Raw genomic sequence first — 25,992 nt, forward strand, 5'->3', positions numbered from 1 at the left:
AGGAGCACCCACCGTCAACCCGAAGTCGCACAGCGTGACACCCAAGTCGTGAGGAAAGGAGAGAGAGACTTCATCCCCCCCAGGTAACTTTCATTGAACATGCATGTGTCTTCGGGTGGAGTGCGTGCTACGAGAGACCGCTCTCTGCCTTTCCCATCTTTCCAGCGCGAGCCTTCGCTCAAGTCAGAATCTTAGCCCGTACTCGCCGAGGAGTGGCAGTACCGGGGTTAGATTGTGGAACTGCACTTTATTTCCTTCATAAACGTTTTGGGGGTATATTTTGACAGTCACTGACCGCTAATTAGACAAGAGTGTCATAGAGACCTTCACTATCACTGCGATCAGTGCCGCATTGCTTTTACGATCCGCATTAGTACTTGCATTATGAACTGCATTATTACTTGCTTTTACAATCTGTATTAGCACTTGCATTAGAAACTGCATTATTACTTGCATCTACAATCTGCATTAGTACTTGCATTACGAACTGCATTATTACATGCTTTTACAAACTGCATTAGCACTTGCATTAAGGACTGTCTTATTTCAACATTACGAATTGAATTACGAACAGCTTAGCATTGCATTAGGACTGCATTAGATCATTGTGAACTGCTCATTAATACCGCCAGTACCTACAAGTGATTATTGGCCTAATAACAGGCCCAGTGAAATATTATGAATACGCATATGCTGGATATTTTTATCGTTTGGTCTCATCGTATTTCTACTTGATAAAGATACAGCTATTTTCTTATATCAGTGTGGTGTCCATTTGTGGTGTTATCACTGTGTTACGTGGAGTGTTGTTGCAAATACTTTACACATTGCCTTGGAGATAAGACTGGCTGCTCATGCCAAGCTACCGGAGTGTAAGCAGGGGTTATCTAAGAGTGTGCCTCTCCTTTCCTTGACTAGAAACAAGGGTCCCTATTTGGACTAAGGTACCTACCTCAGCCAACTAGAGACCAGACATGAAAGATTTTGTACAGCATGCGGTAGGAAGATCAGGATCAGGTAGACAGGATAGGTTATTGGATCTTCTTTTAGTTATCAATGAGTAAATTGTGTATTGTGACAATCAATATCTGTGGCTTAAATGATCGGCTGAAAAGGCACAGGGTGGCGCTCAATATGCAATTCCTTAAAGCTGATATAATTTGTCTACAGGAGATGCATATTGAGGGGTCAAGTCATAACGATTTAGACTCATGGGGTATCAAGTTGTGTGTTATAGTTCGCATTGGACACGTACAGGAGGGATGGTCATTTTGGCCCAGAAGGGAGGAGGTACCTTTACTAGTACCAGGGCAGATAAGTATGGCCGTTAGGCTATTACGAAGTGCCAGTTCCCTAATAGGGGTGCTACTCTTTTCTCGGTTTATGGGTCAGTCCAGGACAATCCAGCAGTATCTGAGTTGACTTTATGGCCACTCTCGATTATTATGTGTGAAGATTTTAATATCAATCTAATTAGGGATTCTCTGGATGTGTGTATCAAACAGTATCAGGGTTGTAAGCCTAACATTTTTAGGCCTCTGGTAGATCTAAGAGCAGCTCATGGTTTAGAGGATGTCTGGACTCGGGAGAAATTTGCTTCTGATCCTAGTTTAATTTTTTTTTCTGCTCCACACCAGGTGCACGTGAGGCTGGATTCTTTTTTTATTTCTCAAAGCTTGTTACAGAGCAGTCAGATTGTGAAATATCCAAGGGTCATGTCGGATCATAACCTGCTGGTCCTGGAGGTTTCACTGACTAATATATCTTTTCAATTTCAGAGCTGATCCTTTGAAAGGGCTTTGTTGTTGGATGATGAATACCTTAGTCATTTGCAGGAGTGAATTCCGGTTTTCATGTCCAAAAATGTAGGTTGTGCCGCCGTAGGGATGATCTGGGATGCTTTTAAGGTTAGTGTTCGTGTAGAGGCAGCTTGTTTCAGCTCGGCTCATCAAAAGAAGGAAAAGCTAAGTTTGGCGGATATGTATAAGGGTCTGTCACTAGCAAAGATTAACCTGATAGATGCAGCAGCCAGGGGTTCAGAAATCCAGTCTGCACAACTAAAAGTGGCGATTGCAAAAGCAGCTACAGTATACAATTTGACTAACAAAGCTGCTGATAAATACATGGTACAGAAACAAAACTTTAATGAATATAGCAAGAGGGTGGGGCATCTTCTGTCTATTCAGACCAGGCAGCACGCAGCCCGGTGTCAAGCAAGGGAAATTCGAGATCCCCAGTTAGGGGTAGTGTCTGACCTAGTAGGAATCCAGGCCTCCTTTCAAAGATTTTATCAGCAGCGAGGAAGTGGGAATGGAGGTTGAGGACATGACAAGGTATTTGGACTTCGTTGTATTAAAAAAACTAGACGAGGAAGACCAGGTGAATTTAGGTCAACATATTTCATTGGAGTAAATCACTACAGCAATCTCTTGCCTTCCATCAGGCAAAGCAGTCAGAACAGATCTCATTTCTGGGGAGTTCTATAAGATTTTGTCTTCTAGACTTGAAGTTTATATGTTGGAACTATTTCAGAAAGTACAATGATGGATGGATCCAAACGAGTATTGGGCCACAGGGAACATTATAGTGTTCCCTAGAAAAGGGTAATTCCCGCAAGAATTAGGTTCTTACCTGCCCACCACCTTAAGAAATAGTGTTTCTGAAATCTAGAAATAAATTCTGGCAATGAGGTGGTCAGGGATAATCAATAAGACTGTGTCCCCTAGGCAGCATGGTTTTATTCCATGACAGGTAACAACAGACCATATTCAACGCGTTAACAGCCGTTTTGATGCAGCTGAGGTAAAGGGAGACCATATGGCCTTAATTCTATTGGACGCAGAGAAAGCATTCAATAGGGTCTCCTGGCCATATCTCTGGGCATTGATGGAAAAAACGGGCATAGGGATCGGGTTTGGTTTTGATTTAAAAGCATTGTATTAGAATCCAAGAGCTAAAATCTTGCTGATGAGAGGGCAGTTGGAGTTGATAATGATACAACGGGGTACACAACAGGAATGCCCATGTTCCTCTCCATTATTTTCCTTATATTGATGCAGTGATAAGGAGAATAGAAACTAATAAGTTATTCTCAAAGGTAAGGTCTCAGGGTTGGGACACAAACCTTTTAGCATATGCTGACGATCTAGCGGTTGTTACACCAGATTCAGGTACGGCATTGAGAGAAACAGAGAAGGGGAGGCTAACAGGCAAGTTCTCAGGATACGTGTTAAAATTCAAATTATTATTAATGGTGAGGTGAAATTGTACGATCAGTGGGCTATCTTTTTGGGAGTTAACATAGTAGCTGAAGTGGAGAGAATTGTTGAGACGAACTTAGATCCATTGGTTAGGAAAACCAAACTAGACTTTGGAAGAATGAACAATCTAGGAGGTAGACGATAGAGGAGGTAACCCCTCACTATTTAAGGCCGATGCAAGCACTGACGCATAAGTATTGCGAGCACTGCGCCGGAACACATTACCGGAAGTGGGTCAAATTGCAGATTTGCATAAAACTGTTTTTAATTTATTTTACAATTTTTACATAACACTGAAGTTAGCAAACAAGCAAAGGTGAGCTGGTGTCCTTTTGCATGTAAGAGCAGGTCACTGACTGAAAGCCAATTTTGTTAGCGGTCTAGTCGACCGGGAAGTAACCCCAGACTGTTTAAGACTGATGCAAGCATGGACGCACAGCGGGCGTACCACTGGCGTCCCGCTGGTGTGCAATAAGCAAGCCCGTCTGTGCCCATCTGTGCACTGTCACGCGCAGCACCAGCCATGCTGCCAGTTCGAAGGAAACCACTAATGGGCCAAGCCACAGATGATACACGAGGGAACAACTCCTGGCATTGGGTAAGCGGTAGGGGGTGGAACAACCTCACGGTGCTTGTCAACCCAGTACCTAAGGTAACAGGCTTAATGTCAGATTCCCCGTTAAACATCAACTGAAACACATGAAATGGATGCTGTGTTTCTGACCGAAACTTGGACATGCCCAGATTCAGAAGACGAATTGGGCCCAGCCGGCCCTCCAGGCTATGGTGCTTTTCAGAAGCCCAAGTAATGGAAGAGGAGGCAGAGTAGGGGTGATGTATAAGGACAAATGGGACTTTCCCTCGATTGATATTGATGAAGTAGCAAACATAGAACTTCTGGGGTACTCATTTAAGGACCCTAAGGGCCAAATACTCGCAGGTATTTATTTATTTATTTATTTTGAAGGTTTTATAGAGAGCAAACAAGATCCTTGCGGATATCAGAGCGCTTTCCAATGATCAAAGCTGATTATACATAATGAATAGTATGACACATTATACATGCAGTAATTTGAGGGAAAGAACAAGCACGGGATAAATATACGAATACACAGGAAAGGTCGTAAACTACAGAAGCATGGGATCACAAGACAAAAACACAGAAAAGTCGTCAAAGAACATAACAGGAGCGTCTCGATTGAGAAATGTCAAGGGCAGGGTAGAGTAGTCAAGTACATTTTGACATGAGAATCGCTTTTACTTCCTTTTTGAAAGATACAGTAGAGGAATTCAGTCTGGTTTCTGGGGAGAGTATTCCAAATACTAGGCACCAGCCCAGAGAAGGTTCGTTGATATGTTTTCTTTTTATTGAATCTCTGAGGTTTCAGTAGTAGGTTATCTGCACCCCTAAAGGACCTTGAGCCACCAGTGATTGTCAATTTCTGTGCGAGGTAAATAGGTGCCTTGTGGTGTAAGGCCTTATGTAACATGCAAACTATTTTTAGATTAATTCTTGCTTCAAGCAGGAGCCAGTTCAAGGATTTTAGATCAGGGGAGATGTGGGAACTTCTTTTCAAGCCAGTGATGAGTCTTGCTGCAGAGTTTATTGAGGCTGTAAGGGGGGCTGTAATCGCTTTTGGAAGGCCACATAAAGAGACACTACCATAATCCACACAAGGGATAACTAGCGCTTGTACCGCCAGCTTGAAGTCGTTGACTGGCAAGAAGGGCTATATCTTCCTTAGACTGTTCATCTGGAAGTTTGCTCCCTTTTTAGCATTGCTAATGTGTTTCTGCATAGTGAGATTACTGTCCAGAGTTATTCCCAAGGATTTTGCTGAGTCCGCAATAGTTGGTTGAACGTTGAGTGCAGTGAGATGTTGGATTAAGTCTTGCATCAAGGGGATTTTAGCGGGGGATATAAGTAGGAATTCGGTCTTTAGAGCGTTCAGTTTGAGATGATTTTCTGTCAACCATGTTTGGGTGTTCATGAGTGTGGTGTTAAGCTGCTTAATGTCTTCTAAGTTATTAATCTTTAGATACAGTTGTGTATCATCAGCGAACGTATGATATTGCACGTTAGACGGTTGTAGAATTTCGGTGAGTGGCTCTATGAACAAGTTAAATGTAATGTAATGTAATGATGTCTTGTAAAGCGCCTGAATCACCCCACATGGGGTATCTCCGCGCTATATACCGCGGGGGAAACCGTCCTGGCTTTCCCTGTGAGATGGTCCCTACTGGGTATCTCCAAGGTGAAACCAGGCATGTAAATGTAAATGTAAATGTAAATGTATAGGCATTTATATAGCGCACTACTTACCTGTAGGGTCCCAAGGCGCTTCGACCGCTGCAAAACCCTTCCTGGCTTCCCTGAGAGATGGTCCCTTAATGGGTATCTCCAGGGTGAGACCAGGCATCCCCGGCGGTCTGGTGGGGCCGTTAGTGAAGATGAGGCAAGCTAATGCCCAGAGTTGCCGAGTGTGATCGCTGATCAGAGTGGGCACCTAGGCGAGAGAATTATCGAGTCCGCTGACCCTGGTCCAGAAACCTGCCGCGCCGGGAATCGAACCCTGGTCCCAGGCCGTCCTCTGCTCTCGGGTCTGCCGCCTCTAACCAGTGAGCCACACTACTTCACCAGGCATCCCCAGCGTATGTGGGGGGCTGTTGTGGAGATGAGGCAAGCTAATGCCCAGAGTTGCCGAGTGTGATCCCTGGTTAGAGTAGGCACTGAGGCGAGAATTATCGAGTCCGCTGACCATGGTCCACGACCCTGCTGCGTCGGGAATTGAACCCTGGTCCCAGGCCGTCCTTTGTTTCCGGGTCTGCTGCCTCTAACCAGTGAGCCACACCACTCCAATAGTGTTGGGGATAGTAAGGACCCTTGCCGGACGCCCAGCCTTACTGGTACTGGATTGGAAAGAGTGTTGTTGATCTTGAATTGTTGTGTTCAGTTATGTAGAAAAGAGATAAACCAGTTTAGCACTGGTCTTGATAGACCCATCCAAAGTCTGAGAAGATCAAGCAGATTCTCGTGCTTGACCATATCAAAAGCTGAAGATAAGCTCAGCCAGATGAGAAGGCATGATCCGTTCTGGTCCAGGATTTGTAGCGCATCATCAATAATGTGAGTCATGGCTGATTCCGTGCTGTGCCCTGCTATGAAGCCCGATTGGTAGTTGTTAAGGAGGTCAAAGTGATCGATATGTTTAGTTAGTTGATCGTTCACACATTTTTCAAGCAATTTTGGCCAGGGTAGGAATGATGGATATAGGGCGGTAGTTGTTAAGATCTGTGGGGTCAGCTGTTGGTTTATTTAGGATGGGTGAGACCTGTCCGACTTTGAGGGAGTCCAGAATGCAACCTTGTTGCAGTGAACTGTTGATGAGTTTGGTCCATAGTGGTAGCAGCCACGGGGGTAAGGTCTTTAACAGCGTTAGCAGGGAGCGGATCGATGAGGTCATTGGAAGGTTTCATGGCTTTGAGAATCTTACCCAAAGCCTCTTCAGAATAGGTGTCAAAGGATGACCAGGCTGTTTCGTGCTTAAGGTCACACTTTGAAGAGATTTGGTGTGGCATAGTAGGTGGTGACGGGGAGGTTTGTGAATGTGGCAAAGAATATAGTAATAGATCCTTCTAGATGTTGTGGGTCTTCTGAGTAAAGAAGGCAGAGAATTGTTCACAGTTGAGTTGTGGTTGGGCGGCGTCTTGTAACCGTTGAGGTGCGTCTTTAGATTGAGTTTTGATTAGCTCAAAGAGTTTTTTTGGGCGATTTCTAGCTTGGTCTTGTTGGTGTCTGAAGAAGTCTGCTTTGGTGCACTTGATCTTTTTGTAATAGACATTTCTCTTTTTCCTTAGTAACTTGAGGTGAATAGTAGACGGGACTGATCTCCAGTTATGTTCAGAAACACTGAGAGAGCCTCTTTCGTCATTGAGTAGGCTATTGTACCAAGGTTTTGAGTCTTTAAGGGAGACTCTCTTTAGTTGAAGGGGGTCTACCTCATTGATTATTGCGGTCATCAAGTTGAGGTAGTGGTTGGTGAGATCATGTATGTCTGCGGTGCCAGCAGGTGGCAATAGAAGGTTGTAGTTTGAGAAAGGTAGTGTGTTTGGGTTGAGTAGTTTCAAGTCTCTTTTCCAGATCTTTGGTTTCGTGGCCTGAACTGAGTTAAATTTTACTGTTTCCTTGAAAAAGAAGGTGATGATATGGTGATCAGACCAGTCGCAGGGTTGTATCGATTCCAACTGAATGACGTCAGTTTTGGAGATTATTAGATCCAATGTAGATCCTTTCTTATGTGTAGGGCCATTGCAAGTTTGGGTAAGGGCTAGATCATCCAGGAAGCTTTTGAGGCAGTTGACATCTATGTCGTTGTTGTCATTCCAGTGGAGATTGAAATCGCCAAGGAATATTTGGTCATTTTGCCGATCGCTGTTAGTTGAAATCATATCCATGAGGTGTTCCGAAAATATGAGGTTGTCACCTGATGGATGATAGATGATGTGAAGTGAGCAAGCTGGTTTGCCGTTGCTGCTAAGGTTTAGGCAGAAGTATTCGCAGGAAGGGAAGAGTGGGGAGTGTGGCTCTATTTACAGTGATATTACTACGATGAAAACAGGCTATAACTCCCCCTATATTATCGATTCTGTCTAATCTGATGATGTCGTAGTTCGGGGGAACTAGAATATCAATCAGTGGGGTGGAGGAATCAGTTAGCCAGGTTTCGCTTAACAATAGAAGGTCTAGTTCCTGTGAGATGATAAGCTCAGCTATATCTGAAGCATGTCTGGAAGCAGGTCTACAGTTTAGGAGTGTACATTTAAGACGGGGAGTAATGAGGGAGCAGTAGGGGTCTTGGTTGAGAGGGACCCTTCTAAGGTTGCTATTAACTACCCCTCTATTGTTATGTCTGGCAACTCTGAGGGGTTGGGGGGATAGTGGGTATGGTCAACTGAGAAGAAGTAATGCAATTAGTGGGAGAGGGTTCGTAGGAGTGTAGAAGAGATAGAAGATCGCTCTCAGATAACGGATTGACGCTTTGCTTAGGGCGAGATAATGTATTGTGGAGAGGAACTGAATTCCAATTGGGTGGAATGAGTTTAGGGGTGCGAATTATGTGGTGTGATCGATAGTTCTGGTTAAAGGCACTTGAGGAAATATTATGCTAAGGTTGACTAGATATCAGATCCTTGAAAGATTGGAGTTCCTTTTTAATATGGTGTAGAGCCAACATTATTTCCTCAAATCTAAGGTCAGGTTTAGTAATGAACGAGGTAGGAGGCTGTGCTCTGCCTGTGGATGGCTGCAGAGGTGCGGGTATGGATAGTGTTGGAGGTAGTGTTGTATGGGAGGGTGAAAGTAGGGGGCGGGGTTGCTCATCAGGTAGTGCATTATTATCACAGTAGTGTGAAGTCGAGACATGTGACAACCCAAGACTTCGGAGGAGGTGAATGTTGTGGGGAGAATACGTGTGAGGAGAATCATTATAGGGCAGTGATGCAGAGACCGGTGCAATGTTGGAGGATGTAGATGGCTGAGTAGAGGAGGTGGCTGGTTGTAATGTTGGAGTGGTAAGGGTAGATGAGAGCAGGGGGTGCTCGGAAGGTAATACGTGCTCACTATGTTCATGTGGTGTCGAGACATGTGGAAAAGCATGACCTCGCATGGGGTGGCTGAGATGGGGTGAGTACTTGAACGGAGTAGCAATATAGTGCAAGGATGCCGAGACAAGAGAGGTGTTGGTGTTAGGGTAGAGGGGAGCTATAGACTTATAATGTAGGGGTTTAGTATCTGTTGGTGGGACATATGCTGTATCGGTCGAGTTGGGAGGTCGAATATGTGGGATTGTTGAGGTGTTGTGAGGTGTGAGGCTAGGGGAGGGTCATCTGGGTATGGATAACGTTAGATTCAGACGCCAGAGGTGGATGGGGAGGACAAGAAGCGTCGGAGTTCTGGGTGGATTTGGTGGGATGGGGTGTAGTGTATTGGGGGAGGGGTAAGTTGGGTGTCAGCGTCAGAGACCACTGTCGGAAGAGGACAGGGTGGTAGTGGGAAGTCAGGCCTGGTATTTGGTTTTGGTGCTGTGAAATGTGGTATGTTAGCTGTGTGGGAAAATTGGGTGGAGATCTCATAGGACTCCAATGCTGGAAGGGGGCAGGGAGGTTGGGGGTCAGGGTTGTCAGACTGGTTGGGTGAAGTGACTCCCTGTGTGATGGTACTAGATGGAGATTGAGTAACCAAACAGGGTTTGGACACTAGTTTTTTGAGGGTAGGGAAGATGTTGCCCAAGAGATTGAGATTGCGGTCTGTGGCTTGGATGAGAAAAATACCGTTGATGTATATGGTGATGGTTGCTGTCGCATGGAAGAGTTGGGTGGGCGAAATACATAAAATAATACCATGTGCGGTTTTCCTCGAAGAAGAGATCGAGAGTGAGGTGAGGAATACTTTCCTCCATTGGGCTCTTCGCTTTGTGTGAATAATTACTCTAGTGGTTGTAATCCCATTGTGTGTTGAGAAATAGGGATCGGCAAAGAGTGTTTTAGGGTGCCGTTTTATAAAATTATGTTTGAATTGTTTGACTGATTTTTTTGTGAGGTCGGAGGGGTATATGATGTTATAGGAGTGTGTGCCTGCGATTTCCATTATAAGGGTAGTACAGTAGGTGAGATGATATAAAGAGAGATGTGAAGAGAGTGTGAACCAATTAGGGAAGCCTGGTATGAGGAGAGGGGTGTGAAGAGGAGGGTTGGTTCAGCTGGGGGAGGACAGTCACTGAGGAGGTGGTTGTGGGTAGGTAGTAGTGGGCTGGGTGGGAGGCGTGAGTAGGGTCTCAGGAGTCCTGGTTGTAGTCCGAGTCGCGGGTTGTAAAGTTAGATTGAGTTCACGAAGGTGGGCGAGAACGGGGATGAAATTTAGTGGGAGGGAAGTTGAGAGAGAGCCTTGTGCGGGTACAAGGTAAGTGTGGAGGCGTGCTGAAGGAGTATGGGAAAAAAGCCTATTAGGAAGTGGCTAGATAATCGTAGGGAGGTGGGATCTCAAGTTTCATGTTGGATCTCAAGAATCATATTTGAAGATGTGGGGCAGAGGGAGGAAGGGGAAAGACCAAGGTTTGGGGAAAGAATAAACGAGGGGTATGACCCCAGAAGAAAGAATGGAGATTCTCTAACTGAAATGAAGGTTTGAGGACACTCAATTGTAAAGATATTTCTAAGATGTCCGATACATTGTCATTGTGTAATCCTTTGTCTATGACAATTAAGTGTGTGGACGATCTGAAGAGACAGCCTACGTGCACTCAGTGGAAAAGATAGTCTAAGATGGCCGACACATTGCCCATATGTAGTCCTATGTCTATATCCATTAAGTGTGTGGGCAGCCAGTGTAGTCCTATTTTCATGAACTTTAGGGCTGATGTGGTTCTGATGGGCATCACTAATAGTCCTATTTCTCAGTCCACAGGACTGTTAAGGGAGGAATAGTTCTATTTCAGTTAAGACTTCTAGTGGTCAACAGAGGTACGGAGAAAAAGAGAAAAACAGGCCCTAGTCTTTCCTGTGGATTGGGGTGGGCTCTTAGTCATTTGTATTTGTATTTACAACCACAGCGATTTTGAGAAGATACAAACTGTGGGAAAGGCCATCTTAAAAATAAATGTCATTTAAAAATAAATGTCATTGACACCAAAAGTGCAGAACGGGAAAAAATAAAAAACAAAAAGTTATCTGATAAAGTCAAAAGACCAACCACGAAGGAGGTATTGTTACCTTAGAATGATGAGCAATGATGCAGTCGTATTTTTGATGGCAAAACTGTATCCCTTTGAAGGCGGAGGGCTGTGCTTGAGAGGAGAGTTGGTGGAGCTGAGCTATTTGCTTTGTTAAAAACCTTTGTTTTCAGCTGAACATAAACTGAACCTGCTAATGGGTTGAGGCAGAGCCGCGATTAAGTTTCAAACCCCCGAAGACTTTGTTCCGGGTCGCAAACAGGAACGTCGATATCACAAAACCTGGGGCCTTGCCACAATGGAATTCTCCACTTCTGAAAGGCACTGCAGTCTTAGCGCGATGAACTCAGCAAATCAGAGCTCGGGGCTCGCCAACACAGCCCCGAAGTGGAGAAAACTATCTCCCACGAAGACGGGAGCAGTAGCACCCCGTCGCCTCAGGGGGGCTTTAGGAGCAGCAACACTTGGAGGCTCGGAGGCTCGGGGTCGTGTCCCATCGGACCTGCGTTCCGGATCAACCGCCTGGTTAATGAGTGGTGGCCGGACCGACCGTTACTGCAGAAATGAGGTCCCACGGTTTCCGAAGACTCTGGTGCCGAATCAAATCACACTGCAGTGGTTACAGGGGCCCTGAGTAAACAGGTGGGGAAGCCATGGGATGTGTTCCGGGGGCTGCAGACAAGCACGGTGCCGGGCCGGGACTGCCCGGGGGAAGCTCACAGCGGGAACGCATCAGCATGCCACTGCCCCCACATATCAATGAGCATACAATACGCATCGTGTCCCGGCCGGGGGTCGGTGGGGAAAGCTTACCCCACCATGATCAATGAAGTACAGAACCCACAGCTCGCTCACCTGTGGCCTCTTCTGGGGGTCCGTCTGCTGCTGCGGGAGGAGGGGCAGAAGGTCCCAGGGGTTCGCTGCCAGAGTCCCCGACCAGCCGGCCTCCAAAATCTTGAACCAGACAAAGATCAAGGTTCAGATCCGTCTGCTGCTGGCGGGGGGGCCAGCGGGTCCCGGGGTTCACTCCGCTGGTGTCCTTCCAGCCGGCCCCCACAGTCTAGAACCGGCCAAAGTTTACCATCATCCTCGAACCTTACGGGAGCCGTCCCAGTTGAGCTCGAGTAGCGTTGAGCAGAGAGGCTTCTCCCTTGGTTCAATCTTCTCCGCTGGTCAGAGCTGCTTCCCAGATGGCTCCGGATCATCGAGAGCTCCGCAGATCCGAGCGCGGGCCAATGATCCCAGGAAACAGGCTTCCCTAGCGGTTCAGTCTTCTCCGCTGGTCAAAGCTGCAACCAGGATGGCTGCCGGACCGTCGACAACTCTGAGGTTCTGAGATCAGGTAAGAATGAAGAAATTAATCCAGTTACTTTTATGAAGTCGGTTACCAAGATAGTTAGCGCTGAATCCAGTTACTTTTATGAAGTCGGTTACCAAGATAGTTCATGCCAGATTCATAATCTTGGGGAACTTCAATTTGTGGTCTAATGGAAACCTGTGTCCGTCGCTAAAAGTCCTCCTTCATTCCTGTCAGAATATAGGTGTACAACAAATGGTGTCCGAACCGACGCTCCAGGGTGGGCACATTTTAGACCCAATATTCTCAGCCAAAAATGCTATGGCAATAGAAAACATTCAACCTCTATGCTGGATAGACCATTATTTAATAAAATTCTCAGCATCAAACCCTAGTTTGATCGAGCACATAGCCAAAGTGGAGACTAATGACCTAGGCAGAGAATGGAATAAACTTTTAAGAATATTGACGGCAAACCCTCTGTTCCACAGGGATTGCTCATTCGATATAAATAAATCAGTGAATTATAATTACATAGAATTTCACTTTAGATCGTACTGGCCCAATAAAATAAATAAAAATACAAGCAGGCCGTCAGCACCCTGGTATACCATTGAGCTAAAGACCCTAAAAACAGGCTGCAAACAGGCAGAAAGAAAATGGCTGAAAGGCTAAGCAGAGGAGGATAAAATAGCCCTGAGTAATTATAAAATTGAGATCTCTAAGGCAAAAACGATGCCAGCGCCATTCTGAATGCATCTAACAGTGTACAGAGGCATACTTAAATAATGAATGACATATCTAAACCAGATTGCCTCAAAAATAAAGTTATCCTCACTCAAGATCTTTGTGATAGTCTGGCTGTATTCTTCGAGGAAAAAATCTGTAAAATCATTGATGGGCTGGAAATCAGCCCCTCAAATCACCCAGTAGGGCATGATCAGACCAGCTTGGGTAAGATGCGATCATTGGTTTAGAGAAGGGACAAGGTGCATAAAGATGCGATAGAGACCGTCAAACACTTTGAGACTCTCTCAGAGGATGATTTCAACAAGTTAGCATTAAGTGGGTCCCTGCTGGATCCCTCCCCTTACCTAGTGTGGAAAGAACTGAAGGGAGGCCACTTCCCATGACTCCGTAGGATGTGTTGCCAATACCTGAATAGGCGGGTAGGACCATCAATTTGGAAACAGGCCATAGTTATGCCACTTTTGAAGAAACTTACCATAGAGCCCGGGTCCCCCAGTAACTACAGTCCTATATCCCTTCTACCTTACCCAGTGAAAATCATTGAACGTTTTGTCAGCAAAACTCTCTCTCTCTTTCTCGAAACTAACCACAAATTGGAAGAGGAGCAATTTGGCTTTCGACCAGGGCATGGAACTGAGACCGCCCTACTAACAGTCATTGATGAACTTAGAATGCGAGCTGACAAAGGTCAGTCAATCATGCGGATCCTATTGGACATATCTGCCCCAATTGATACGCTCAACCACAGAACTCTTATGAACAGGCTCGCTGTAAATAGAGTCGGAGAAAAGTGTTTCCAGTCCTATCTAACAGACAGACAACAGATGGTATCCTTACCCACCTTCCAATCTGAAATTAGACATATTAAACACAGTGTCCCTCAGGGCTCAGCTATCAGTCCCATACTATTTAATATCTATATGAGCCCGCTGATTTCAATCATCAAGTCATACAAAGTCAACTTAGTGAATTATGTGCAGGGCCGGACTGGCTACCAGGCGTTTTGGCATGCTGCCGTGCTGGGGGATGATTTTGTTGATGTGGACCTGTGTGTGCTGAACGAAATTTGTTTTGCTTTGTTTATTTCGAAGCTCACGCAGGTCTCCATCAATTAAATTAGCCCCCACCACAGTGACATCAGCCTCCAGCTCGGCAGCATGCCAAAACGCCCGGTAGCCAGTCCGGCCCTGATTAAGTGGATGATACACAACTTATTGTATCGCATGAAGGGGATTAATCATTGTCACTCGATAGCTTTCACAAGTGTATACAAAAAACTGCAGGATGGCTCAATGAGAACTCCCTACAGTTTAACTGTAACAAAACCAAGATCCTATGCTGCATGGCAAAGGAAATCTCCACCCCTCTCCCAGCTGACTTTTGGCCCTTTCGTTCAGACAAGCCCCCAGTACCAGCAGAGATAGTCCACTATCTAGGTGTAGTCTTTGACAAAAAACTCAGCCTTGAAGCCCAAGTGAAAAAAACTGCGGGAACCTACTATTCTCTTACTAGAGCATTACGAAAGATTCTTAATATTCTCCATGTATCGGCTAGAGCCCTAGTGGTAAGAAATGTCATCCTAAGCCGATTAGAGTACTGTAATGCTTTATTATGAGGTGCTCCAAACCTACTAATTAAGAGACTCCAAAGAGTCCAAACAATGGCTGCCAAGCTGACCTTGAATAGTCCATGCAGGTCATCAGCTTCTATGTCATTAAGGGAGCTTCATTTTCTCCCTTTGATACAGAGGATATAATTCAAATCACTCTGTATCGTGTTTAAAGCACTACATGAGGCCAGGACTGTCCCGCGACAAATCAATTTCAAATGGTACACCCCGACGAGAAACCTACGATCTTCATCGGCCAACTTGGTAAGCAGACCCAGGACTAAAACAAAGAGATTTGGAGGAAGGGTTTTTAGTATTGAGGCAGCCCGGCTCCGGAAAGAGCTTCTGTTAACTCTAAGACAGACTGAAGATCTATTATCGTCAGAAAGAGACTTAAAATATGGCTCTTTCCTAAGGAGCAAAACAGGTCGCCTGTCCTAACTAAGCAAGTGCAACTCGCTTAGGATTATGTGTTGTAGCAGTAACCACGTAATACAGCGCTAGTATACCCGTGGAGTGACAGTGCGCTATATAAGTATAGTTAACCCCGTAATTGCTGCGAACGTTTGGCGGCCGACGGCACCACTACCTCCGTAGTGCTGCCGTCGGCCATTGAACGTTCGAACCTCACCTGCACAATGGAACGTCCAGCACTGGAGCTGGACATTCCATAGCTTCTATGAGGTTAACATAACACATAACAACAATCTATGGCTTCCCCTGAAAGGAAGAGGTAATGTAGTGAAAATTATCTTTGTGCCTAAAATTCTTATTTTTTTTTTAGAGCTGTTCCTCTTGAGGTAGGGAATCAGTGGTTCAAGGCATGATCTCAAGATTTTTATGGGCATATGCAAGGCCTAGAAGGGTGCCTAAATATCTCTCCCTCCCGAGCGATCATGGGGGGTGGGCTGTCCCTAATTTAACATTTTATTATTGGGCTACCGCACTGCAACAGATGGCAAATGTTTGGGGGATTCAAGAGGAGGTGGCACCCAATGTCACTAATTTTCCTACCCCGTATCAGCTGTTGATTGGGTAAGAGGCATGGGGGTTTATCTTACTGCAGCTAGATTTTGGGTATAATAAAAGAGTAAGATTCAGGACCCTCCGCTATACCCATAAAATCTGGAAAGTGGGCATGGGATGGTTTCACTTTTATACTCCCTTACAAAATAATCCTATTCTTCCAGATACCTTTTGGTACTCTCACGTGAGTCGCTGGGAAAAGCGTGGCTATGTCAGGCTGGTAGATTTGTACTAGGAGAAAAAATGTATCATGTTTGAAACCCTTTGGCGTAATTTCAATCTGGGGCACAATCAATTCTTTAAATATTTTCAGATCCATTATTTTCTTCGGAAGAAGGAGGGTGGGGCAGAAGGGTTCTCTACGGTCGAATTGGAGGAAAGGATCTTGCCAACTAAAACCCTTTTTGGGTCATTTTACGAGCTATTGAGCGGCTTACTGCCAGATGATATTGATAGATAATCATGATAGGTTGGTGTAATAGAAGGTGCAGGTAGGAAACAACGCATTCTCTGAATCTCTGGATCTCGCCCAGACTATTTTAGTCTCTGCAAATCAGTAAAGTCCAGCATCTTTAAACCCAGCTTTAAGTCATAATATACCACAGGAAAAATTGTGAAATAGGGTAGGTCTAAAAGTGTACATTGCCCTCGGTGCCTACTATACAGTGCTGATTTGATACATATGTTTGCAGGATGCCCGGATCTGGTGGATCTGATAGTGGACAAACCTGACTTTCTGGAGGAAAAGCTGGGTTTAAATGTAGAAATGACTCCTCAAATTATATTATTACGAGTTTATAAATAAATAGTTCCAAGACAGGCACAGGGATTTATGTTTATAGCAATCATGGTTTTAAGATTTGTGTTGCGACGGCTTGGCTGGACCACTCCCCGCCTTCATTTCATCAATGGCTATCCCGCCTTATAGCTATGTATCATTACAAAAAAGGGTTAAGGGTGTAGGCACCTTTAAAAGAATGGATTTTAGTGATGGTAGAGGAATAGGAGGAGGAAGAGTGGCCTCTATTTCAAATCTAGAGACTAAACAGCAGCGAAAACACTTTTTACGTATTTGATGCAAAAGTCACATACATCAGATTTGTTATGAATCCTTTTTATAATTGACCTAGGAACCTAATTAGAGTAAGTAAACTGTCAAATAATTCCCCCCTTTAGTGCATAGTCATTTATCTGATACTAAATATGAAGAGTTTGTTAAATATTTATGAAGTAAAATCCATTGAACTTTTTTGCCTTAACGTTCCAATAGCCATGATAATTCTAAATGTCCAGAGTAAATCCAAACCTAATTGGATACATATTTAATAAATTTAAAACAGTGACTGTCTTAAAACTTTGCTAAGCTGGAACCATCTAACCATTTCATAGATCTAAGTCCAGCCAATATATTTAAAAACCTAACTCATCACCTTTTGCAGTATAGGGCAAATCTAGTGAACTTAGGTTTTGCATACAGTGATGCTCTTGGTTGTTGATGCTGATGATGCCCTTTGCATTCTTAACTCTGCATATTGATGTCTGCTTGTTTGCCTTGATCTGCTGCTTTGACACTGTTAATCATGATAATCCTTCAAGAATCCATGAGCATTGATGGTGTACTTCTTATTTGACTAATGGCTCTCAGTAGATACAAATTGACCACTCCTTTTCCTAGTCATTTTACCTTACTGGAACACGAGGTTTTGATTCTGGCTTCAATCATAATCAGTCTTTACCAGATGCTCTTAGAGTCATTCTCAAGAGGTCAGAGATCTTACTTCACCAGTGTAATGATGATACACATTGTTCAAGATTGAGTGACAACCCCGCATTTGAAACCCAAGCCATTAAAACTGACTTTCCCCTAAGTACTGCTAAGAATTCCAAAACACCTGTGCAATCAGGAATGCACTTCAGCAATGTCCTTGATTTCGATAGGATAACTGAAAGAGCTAATTTCCAATCGAGATACTTTAAGGGGATCGGCAGCTCATGTCGGAAAAATACCTTAAGACTATTGGAGGCCAACAGGCTTGAAGTAGCACTGTATCTTTTTATTGTAAACCTCTGAAATTCAGAACAAGAATTTGCAAACCAAAAGTTGAGACTTGCTGTTTCAGTTAAAAGTAAGGGTGGGCGGCCAGCTACGCTCCGTGCACGGAGTGTGCGTAGTGCCGTCTCCTACGTATTTTGCGTAGCGGGCGTAGCCAGGTGGCACTACGCGCGCTCCGCAGACGGTGCGTAGCCGGCCGCCACCCGCCTCCCTCCCGCCCTCCCTAAATACTTCAATAATGGATAGAAAGCTTTTAAAAACACTTACCTTGTCCGCCGCGTCCCCGGGGCTCCCTCTCGCCGTCCCTGGATTCGCGCCGCCATTTCGAATACTAATGCGCATGCGCGGGCGGCCGCGCATGCGCATTTCTCACGAGATCTCGCGAGAGGCGGCCATATTGAAATCAGGCAATTGGGACGAATGAGCACTGAGAACTGCATTGGCGGCCATTTTAAGGACAGGAAATGAGATTTTGACCGCAAAATCTCGCGATAACAGCGGCGGCCATCTTAAGCCATGAAAGGAAGAGAAACACACATAGGAAACAGCGGAGCAGCCATTTTAAGGCCGAACAAGGCTGAAAAGAAGCAAATTAAAGAGGAAAAGTAACAGAGAGGCTGAAAAGGACAAATAGAAAAGCGAAACAAAGAAGGAAAATAAGAAAGAAACAAATAGAGTGGAAGAAGTCAGAGATAAGGCTAAACAAAGGACAGAAAAGAGAAATAACAAAGAAAAGAGGGACAAAGATCCCACAGGGAAACGAAAACAAAAAAAAAGAGAAAGGAAAGGAGAACTTAAAAGAAAAGAAAAGAAAGAGAAATAAAGAAAAGGAGAAGACAAAGAAATAAAACAAAGAGACACAAAAATAGTACAAGTGCATACCAGGAAAAAGATGAGAATAAAAGAAAAAAGGACCAAGAAAGCCCAGAAGAGGCCAAATAAAGTAAAACAAAGGAAGAAAAAGCGACAAAAGATCACAAAGAGAAAAGGAGAATATAAGGAAAAAGGACTAAGAAAGCCCAGAAGAGGGGAAATAAAGTAAAACAAAGGAAGAAAAAGGGACAAAAGATCACAAAGAGAAAAGGAGAATAGAAGGAAAAAGGACTAAGAAAGCCCAGAAGATGCGAAATAAAGTACAACAAAGGAAGAAAATAAGTGCCAAAAAGAGCAAAAGGACAAAAATAAATGACAGAAAGCACGAAGAGTCAGTGAACAAGTGCCATCAACAAAGGAAAGAAAAGTGAAATAACAAGGAAAGAAGGGAGAAAGACCAACAAAGAAGCAGAAAAAGGAAAAGAGAACACGAAAGGAAAGAAAACAAAAGGAAAGACAGAACGAAACACAAGAAACATAAAAGGAATGAAAAATAAAAGGAAGCAAAATAAAGAAGAAAAGACAGAAAGAAAGCCAGAGACAGGCCAAACAAAGGAAAGAAAAGTGAATTAACAAGGAAAGAAGGGAGAAAGACCAACAAAGAAGCAGAAAAAGGAAAGGAGAACACGAAAGGAAAGAAAACAAAAGGAAAGACAGAACGAAATACAAAGAAGACACAAACTGAAAAAGCAAAAAGGGAAAGAAGGGGAGCAACAAGGGAACAACAAGAAAAACACAAAGAGAAGAATGGCATCCAAAGCCCAGCGCACAAGGCAGGAGGCTATATCACATGTCGGGAAATGACAACGCCACATGCAAAGAACTAGAGCCGACTGCAACGGCAGGAGAATGCTGGACAGAGGTGGTGAAATGGAAGTCACCAACAATAATAACTAAAAGTGAGGTACACTTAAAACATGGGCTAAGACAGAACGAAATAACGACAATAACGAAGGAAGAGCAAGAAGGAGAGACCGAACGGGATCTCACAATGCAGATGACAGCGAGGGTGACAAAGCAACAAAGACGGAGACAAGGAAAGGGGACCAGCAGAGGCCTCGTGAAACTGAGAAGAAAGTGCCCAAGCAAAAAGAAATTACCCAAAACAAAAGGGGTGAAAAGAGTAAAACGAGAGGACATTGGGGCAGGAGCGACAGCAGCAAAAGAAAGGGCAAAAGCATACAATGAGCAGAGCAGACAGGCGCCACCAAGGAAGATCAAGGCAGGAGGCACCGCATGGCCACAACCAAAGTTGGTGAGAGCATATGATAATGAGATCGACCCGGCCCAAGCGGTGGTAGTAGAAAGAAAGGAGCCAAGGACAACGGCGCCAGCCGGCCAGAGCCAAGGCACCTGGAATGACTCACATCGCAAGGAACTGGAAACAACTGAAGAGAGTCTGACAAACGAAGAACTAAAGGAGGACAGACAACAAGCAGAAGCACAAACTGGTGATGAAGAATAGCGACCAAGGAGGAAGGGAAAAAAGACAAAAGGGTTTAGTGATAAAACATCAGGATGCAGAGCCTGTAGACACAGGTCGACCAGACAGACGGAAACTTGTATACCTCTCTCTCTCTCTCTCTCTCTCTCTCTCTCTCTCTCTCTCTCTCTCTCTCTCTCTCTCTCTCTCTCTCTCTCTCTCTCTCTCTCTCCATATATATACACATATTGTATCTTGCTCATACAGGAGTATAAGCCACAGGTCAAAGGCAAAGAAATGTTTGTTCGCAACAAGGGGGGAGATGTCATGCCCTGTACGGGGGCATTAGGACCATGGGGCACAGGCTGGACAGACTAGAGATACCGGACACCACATCCGGTCAAGGGGGCGGAAATGAGGCAGATGACCAGGGTCGGGGATGAGGGAAGACATGAAAGGGCTGAGCTGTATGACAGATGAATAAAGATATAATGACACCAACCTGCATGACGAGTCTCGGGCGTGGGTGAGAATGAGGAGAGGACACTACAGTTACTAGGGGACTACAGGAATTCGGAATACGAGAGGCAAAAGGGAAGAGGGTAAGGAAATGAGTGCCCATGAAATAATACAGAATAGCAATAGCACACGCAGAAGGGAAAAGTAGGGAAGGAAAGTAAGCTACAGACTGATTATACCATAAGCATTTGCTTACAGCTTACAGGACTCTAGCAGTGTAATTTCCTTCCTCTCAACCTGCCAGCCATCACTGTTGTTGCAGTCCACAGACAGCACAAACCATCTAGAAGCATCCAGTACATGAGCTTCCTACATGCCATTGGGAATAACAAAAAAGTGATGAGTGAAGTATAGAATCTTCGAGCCACTCAGAACTACACAAAGTGGCTTTGCATGGCTTTCAAAAATCTGACTTAAGGTTTGCTTTGCTCTTGCCTCATGTTGCGTTGTGGAAGAGCGACTCAAACCAGGTCATAAATATGTCCCCAAGTATATTTGTGACTCTATTGGTCCATGCTAGCATAATTATGAATTGTACATAGAATCCAATATTTATACGTGTTTGTGTTATATTGTGATATAGCTTTGTCATTTCTATGTAAAGCACTCTAACACTTGGGCTACGTTCACCTATACGAAACTGAAAATAAAAATTACCCAATCAGTATTCAAGAATGATTCAACAGTTCTTTGAAAATGCAAGCTCAGCCAATGCAATGCAAGCAGCCCCAGACACATGTTTGATAAGTAGAAAGTATAAAAGGATGGTTAATGTACCATAGCATAGCTTAAGATGGAATGTACCATATCAAGTAGAACACATAGCACGGCATAGCACAACACAGAATTAGAACACAACATCTTAACATAGCATTACATCTGAACAACGCTGCATGGCATCAGATCAAAGTATCACACATTAAAACATATCATTACACCATAACATAATATGACATCACAACAGAACATCAATTATGACATAGCATCCCATAGGACATCATAGCACGCAAATTATAATTTACAACAAATCACCTACATTAGAAATACATGGAGCTAGAAACACTTAACTTGTGTCTTCAAGTGAACATCACATGGCATTTATGAGTTATATTGTTAGTACTTGACTGCAGTATTATGCCTTTCTCTTCTGTTTTTTTTCTGCAGACATATAGTTTTCACAGATAAAGTTTCACAACTCTTAATTTTGACACATAAAATATTTTATTTATTCATGGATACATTTCATTTCAGCAGAGATCAGTCCTGGCATAGCTTATTGTCTATTGAAATGCGAACTGTTTTCCCTTCTGAAAATAACAGCCTTTTGAACAACACTCTAAAAATAGTGACTATTGTTTTTCTTTAGTTCTGCAAAATAATTGTTGCCGCTATTCCCTTAAATTACAAAGCAAGTTACGTGAGCTTCTTTTCTATCCTGAGTCATTATGCATTCATGGGCATTATCCAAAAAGCTTGGCAGAATAATTTGCACGATGGGGGTTCAGTTATTAATAAATGAAACTCCTTTTTTAATTATAGCAATTAAGATCATCTTATTGTCATGCAGCATATTGCCTTGCAGACTTGAAATTTGGACTCAATGATTCCACTGGGTTTATGCTGCAACCGTGTCGCGTCATTAAAATTTCAAGGACTTTCGAGTCAAATGTACTGTATAAAATATCACTTTCAGCATGGGCACACTTCCCTGAACAATCGTTGATATTCGAATGTTATATGCCAGCAATTTTCCATGGCATGGACTCATTATCTTAAAAAAAAGGTGAACACAATTGAAGGTAGCTTTATTTTCCATGAATACAGCATGGGGTGTCGTGATCAATATGGCGACAGTCATACGCCGAGTCAGGATGGCTACAATCATAAGGAGAGTCAGGAGAAATTACACTTAAACACTTAAGCAATGGCGATCCCTTGAACACAACCGAAAACTCCGCATACAATCTTCTCAAAGTGGGATTCATGTTTTGCAAATAAAAACACTTCAAATTGACACTTCACTGCAAAAAATATGTCATTGCAGATGATAAGAAATTCAGCACCTTTTACTCCTTTGATAGTGTTGAGCATAATTCTTTAAATGTGTTTGTAGAATTGGGGGAGCAGAAAAATGTATACAAGAAATGCTGTAAATATTATATCGCCACTGGTACATAACATCACTATTTCTTGCAATACCGGGATACAAGGTTTCGAACAAGGGAAAAGATAGATAGATGGATAGATGGATAGATCCATCCATCCATCCATCCATCCATCCATCCATCCATCTATCTATCTATCTATCTATCCATCCATCTATCTATCTATCTATCTATCCATCCATCTATCCATCCATCTATCTATCTATCTATCTATCTATCTATCTATCTATCTATCTATCTATCTATCTATCTATCTATCTATCTATCTATCTATCTATCTATCTATCTATCTATCTATCTATCTATCTATCTATCCATCCATCCATCCATCCATCCATCCATCCATCCATCCATCCATCCATCCATCCATCCATCCATCCATCCATCCATCCATATCTCCATCCATCCATCCATCCATCCATCCATCCATCCATCCATCCATCCATCCATCCATCCATCCATCCATCCATCCATCCATCCATCCATCCATCCATCTATCTATCTATCTATCTATCTATCTATCTATCTATCTATCTATCTATCTATCTATCTATCTATCTATCTATCTATCTATCTATCTATCTATCTATCTATCTATCTATCTATCTATCAATCTATCTAATGTATCTATCTATCCGTCCGTCTAGCTAGCTATCTAGATATATACCTACCTACCTGCCTAATAAACTGCAGTTAAAGTGAAGTTATGGTTAGGAATGGCTATAACACTATAACACATGTTTTTAAGAAAAACCTTTTCTATTCACCTAGGAAACGGATTAAAGTTTAGTTATAGTTACAAAACCTGCAAAACACCGAAGTGCATTAATTATGTTTAGCTCCTCAAACCATATCTCGCACAACAGCCATGGAAACCAGAACCTATGCATCAAATGCAATGATCATGACATCACTCTTGATGTGCTAATGCAATTGCAAATGTCATACCTAATATTACAGATGAGATCACATATCACATTCCCAATAACAATACAAATGAGTTGACAATGGATGTAGTATTATTTAGTGGTTTAAGTATGTGTAGTTATTTATGCCATTGTGCATTGCGATTTAAGGTGATTGTTAATCATTGATATAAATATTGTGAGACCATAAGCACAGATTTTTTGTTATTCAAAACCCACAATCTGCATTGTATCCCCAACGTAGCTTGCTTTGTTTCATCATCCTCGTTTGGATCAGCATTCTGCATATTCCATGTCTGTCTGTCTGTCTGTCTGTCTGTCTGTCTGTCTGTCTGTCTGTCTGTCTGTCTGTCTGTCTGTCTGTCTGTCTGTCTGTCTGTCTGTCTGTCTGTCTGTCTGTCTGTCTGTCTGTCTGTCTGTCTGTCTGTCTGTCTGTCTGTCCGTCCGTCCGTCCGTCCGTCCGTCCGTCCGTCCGTCCGTCCGTCTGACTATCTATCTATCTATCTATCTATCTATCTATCTATCTATCTATCTATCTATCTATCTATCTATCTATCTATCTATCTATCTATCTATCTATCTATCTATCTATCTATCTATCTATCTATCTATCTATCTATCTATCTATCTATCTATCTATCTATCTATCTATCTATCTATCTATCCATCTATCTATCTATCCGTCCATTCGTCCGTCTAGCTAGCTATCTAGCTATATACCTACCTGCCTGCCTGCCTACCAGCCTGCCTGTCTGTCAGTCCGTGCATCTATCTGTAATAAGTCCTTCTCACAAGTCGTCACAAGCCTCCTCCATCCTCAGAGTAACAATGCGCCACCAGGGAGTGAGAACCTGCAACATTTTCCAAGGCACTTCTCTACAAAGAATCATTATGCACACTCCTTTACATAAAGGGAGCAGAGATTTACTGTTTCAGATTCATATCCCAGGCAGTAAGTCATCGGCTATACCCAATGGGTTTCGGCATTGCCGCCTTGATCACAAGTTACATGCAATCACAAGAAAACACCAAGAAAAGAAGTGATATAGTGTCAACACAAAATAACAAAGTATAAGATCAGTGCAAAGTAGGAACTGACAGCAGTTGCCATATTGTAATATGTCATACTATGTAATACAGATATGCTGGTTATTGCAACAGTGAAAAAATTAAACAAAAATGTAATGAAACTGAGTACAATGTTTTTCTGATCTGGTGATCACAAACATAGCACGAGATACAATGCTTCAATGAATGTGAGCATTAGAAAAAATAATTATATAATGCAACGTGGTCTTGAATCAAACAGGGTGCCAATTCTTGCATGTCTAAGTTTATGATGATGAACAACTTGTGCCACACCTGTTTGAAAAATAGTGAATGGCCCAGAAATCCTGCTGCTGGATATGAATCCCTATGTTTGCTGGAGGATCTTTTTGCTCAAGGTTCTGGACCTTTACAGCCTTGAATAGACAAGTGAGAAAAGGGTTGTGAGCAAAAGATCCTTTTTTTCAGAATATTATTATTGGAGGGTAATTCCTTATTCAAAGAATGCTCATTAATCCAGGTCAATTTGAGTGAAAGTCAGTCTTTTATTCACCACATTGTTTTATTCATTTCACTAATTTTTTTGTTTTACGTCAGTCAGATTCTTAGGGAGAGTAAACAGCCGACATGTGTTTCGCCCTATATGGCTAGTGAAGCCATATAGGGTGCAAAACTAAAAAATGAGTGAAATGAATAAAACAATGTGGTGAATAAGAAGACTGACTTTCACTCAAATTGACCTGGACTAATAAGCATTCTTTGAATAAGGAATTACCCTCCAATAATAATATTCAGAAAAAAATGATCTTTTGCTCACAGCCCTTTTCTCACTTGTCTATTCAAGGCTGTAAAGATCCATAGCCTTGAGCAAAAAGATCCTCATACAAACATAGGGATTCATATCCAGCATCAGGATTTCTTGTCTGTTCACTATTTTTCAAACTTCAAATTTTAAGGATCCTGTCGCCTGGATACCTGTGATTGACCTACGTTACTCTGAATAACAAACAAATATACAATGTCTACCTATGACAACCGATGTGAAAGAAGAAACAACAGATTGGAAGAAGCTTTTTATCCATCTGGTGCTAGCATTTCTAAACTATCAAGTACTCCGAATGTTTTGTCAGCAAAAAGTACCTTCCAGGCCCTGGAAAAAGCCGCTAAAAAAGAAACATCAAAATGGTGGGAAGGAGCATCCCTGAAAAAATATCTAGAACACAACCTCCTCCCCAGAGGTTTACGGATTCTAATATTCCCGCGTGTAGAGACCACAGCGCCGGAAAAACTACAACTGTGGGAAGATAACCTACATAC

The sequence above is a fragment of the Lissotriton vulgaris genome, chromosome 8 (assembly GCF_964263255.1).
Source record: "Lissotriton vulgaris chromosome 8, aLisVul1.2, whole genome shotgun sequence".
NCBI lineage: Eukaryota > Metazoa > Chordata > Amphibia > Caudata > Salamandridae > Lissotriton > Lissotriton vulgaris.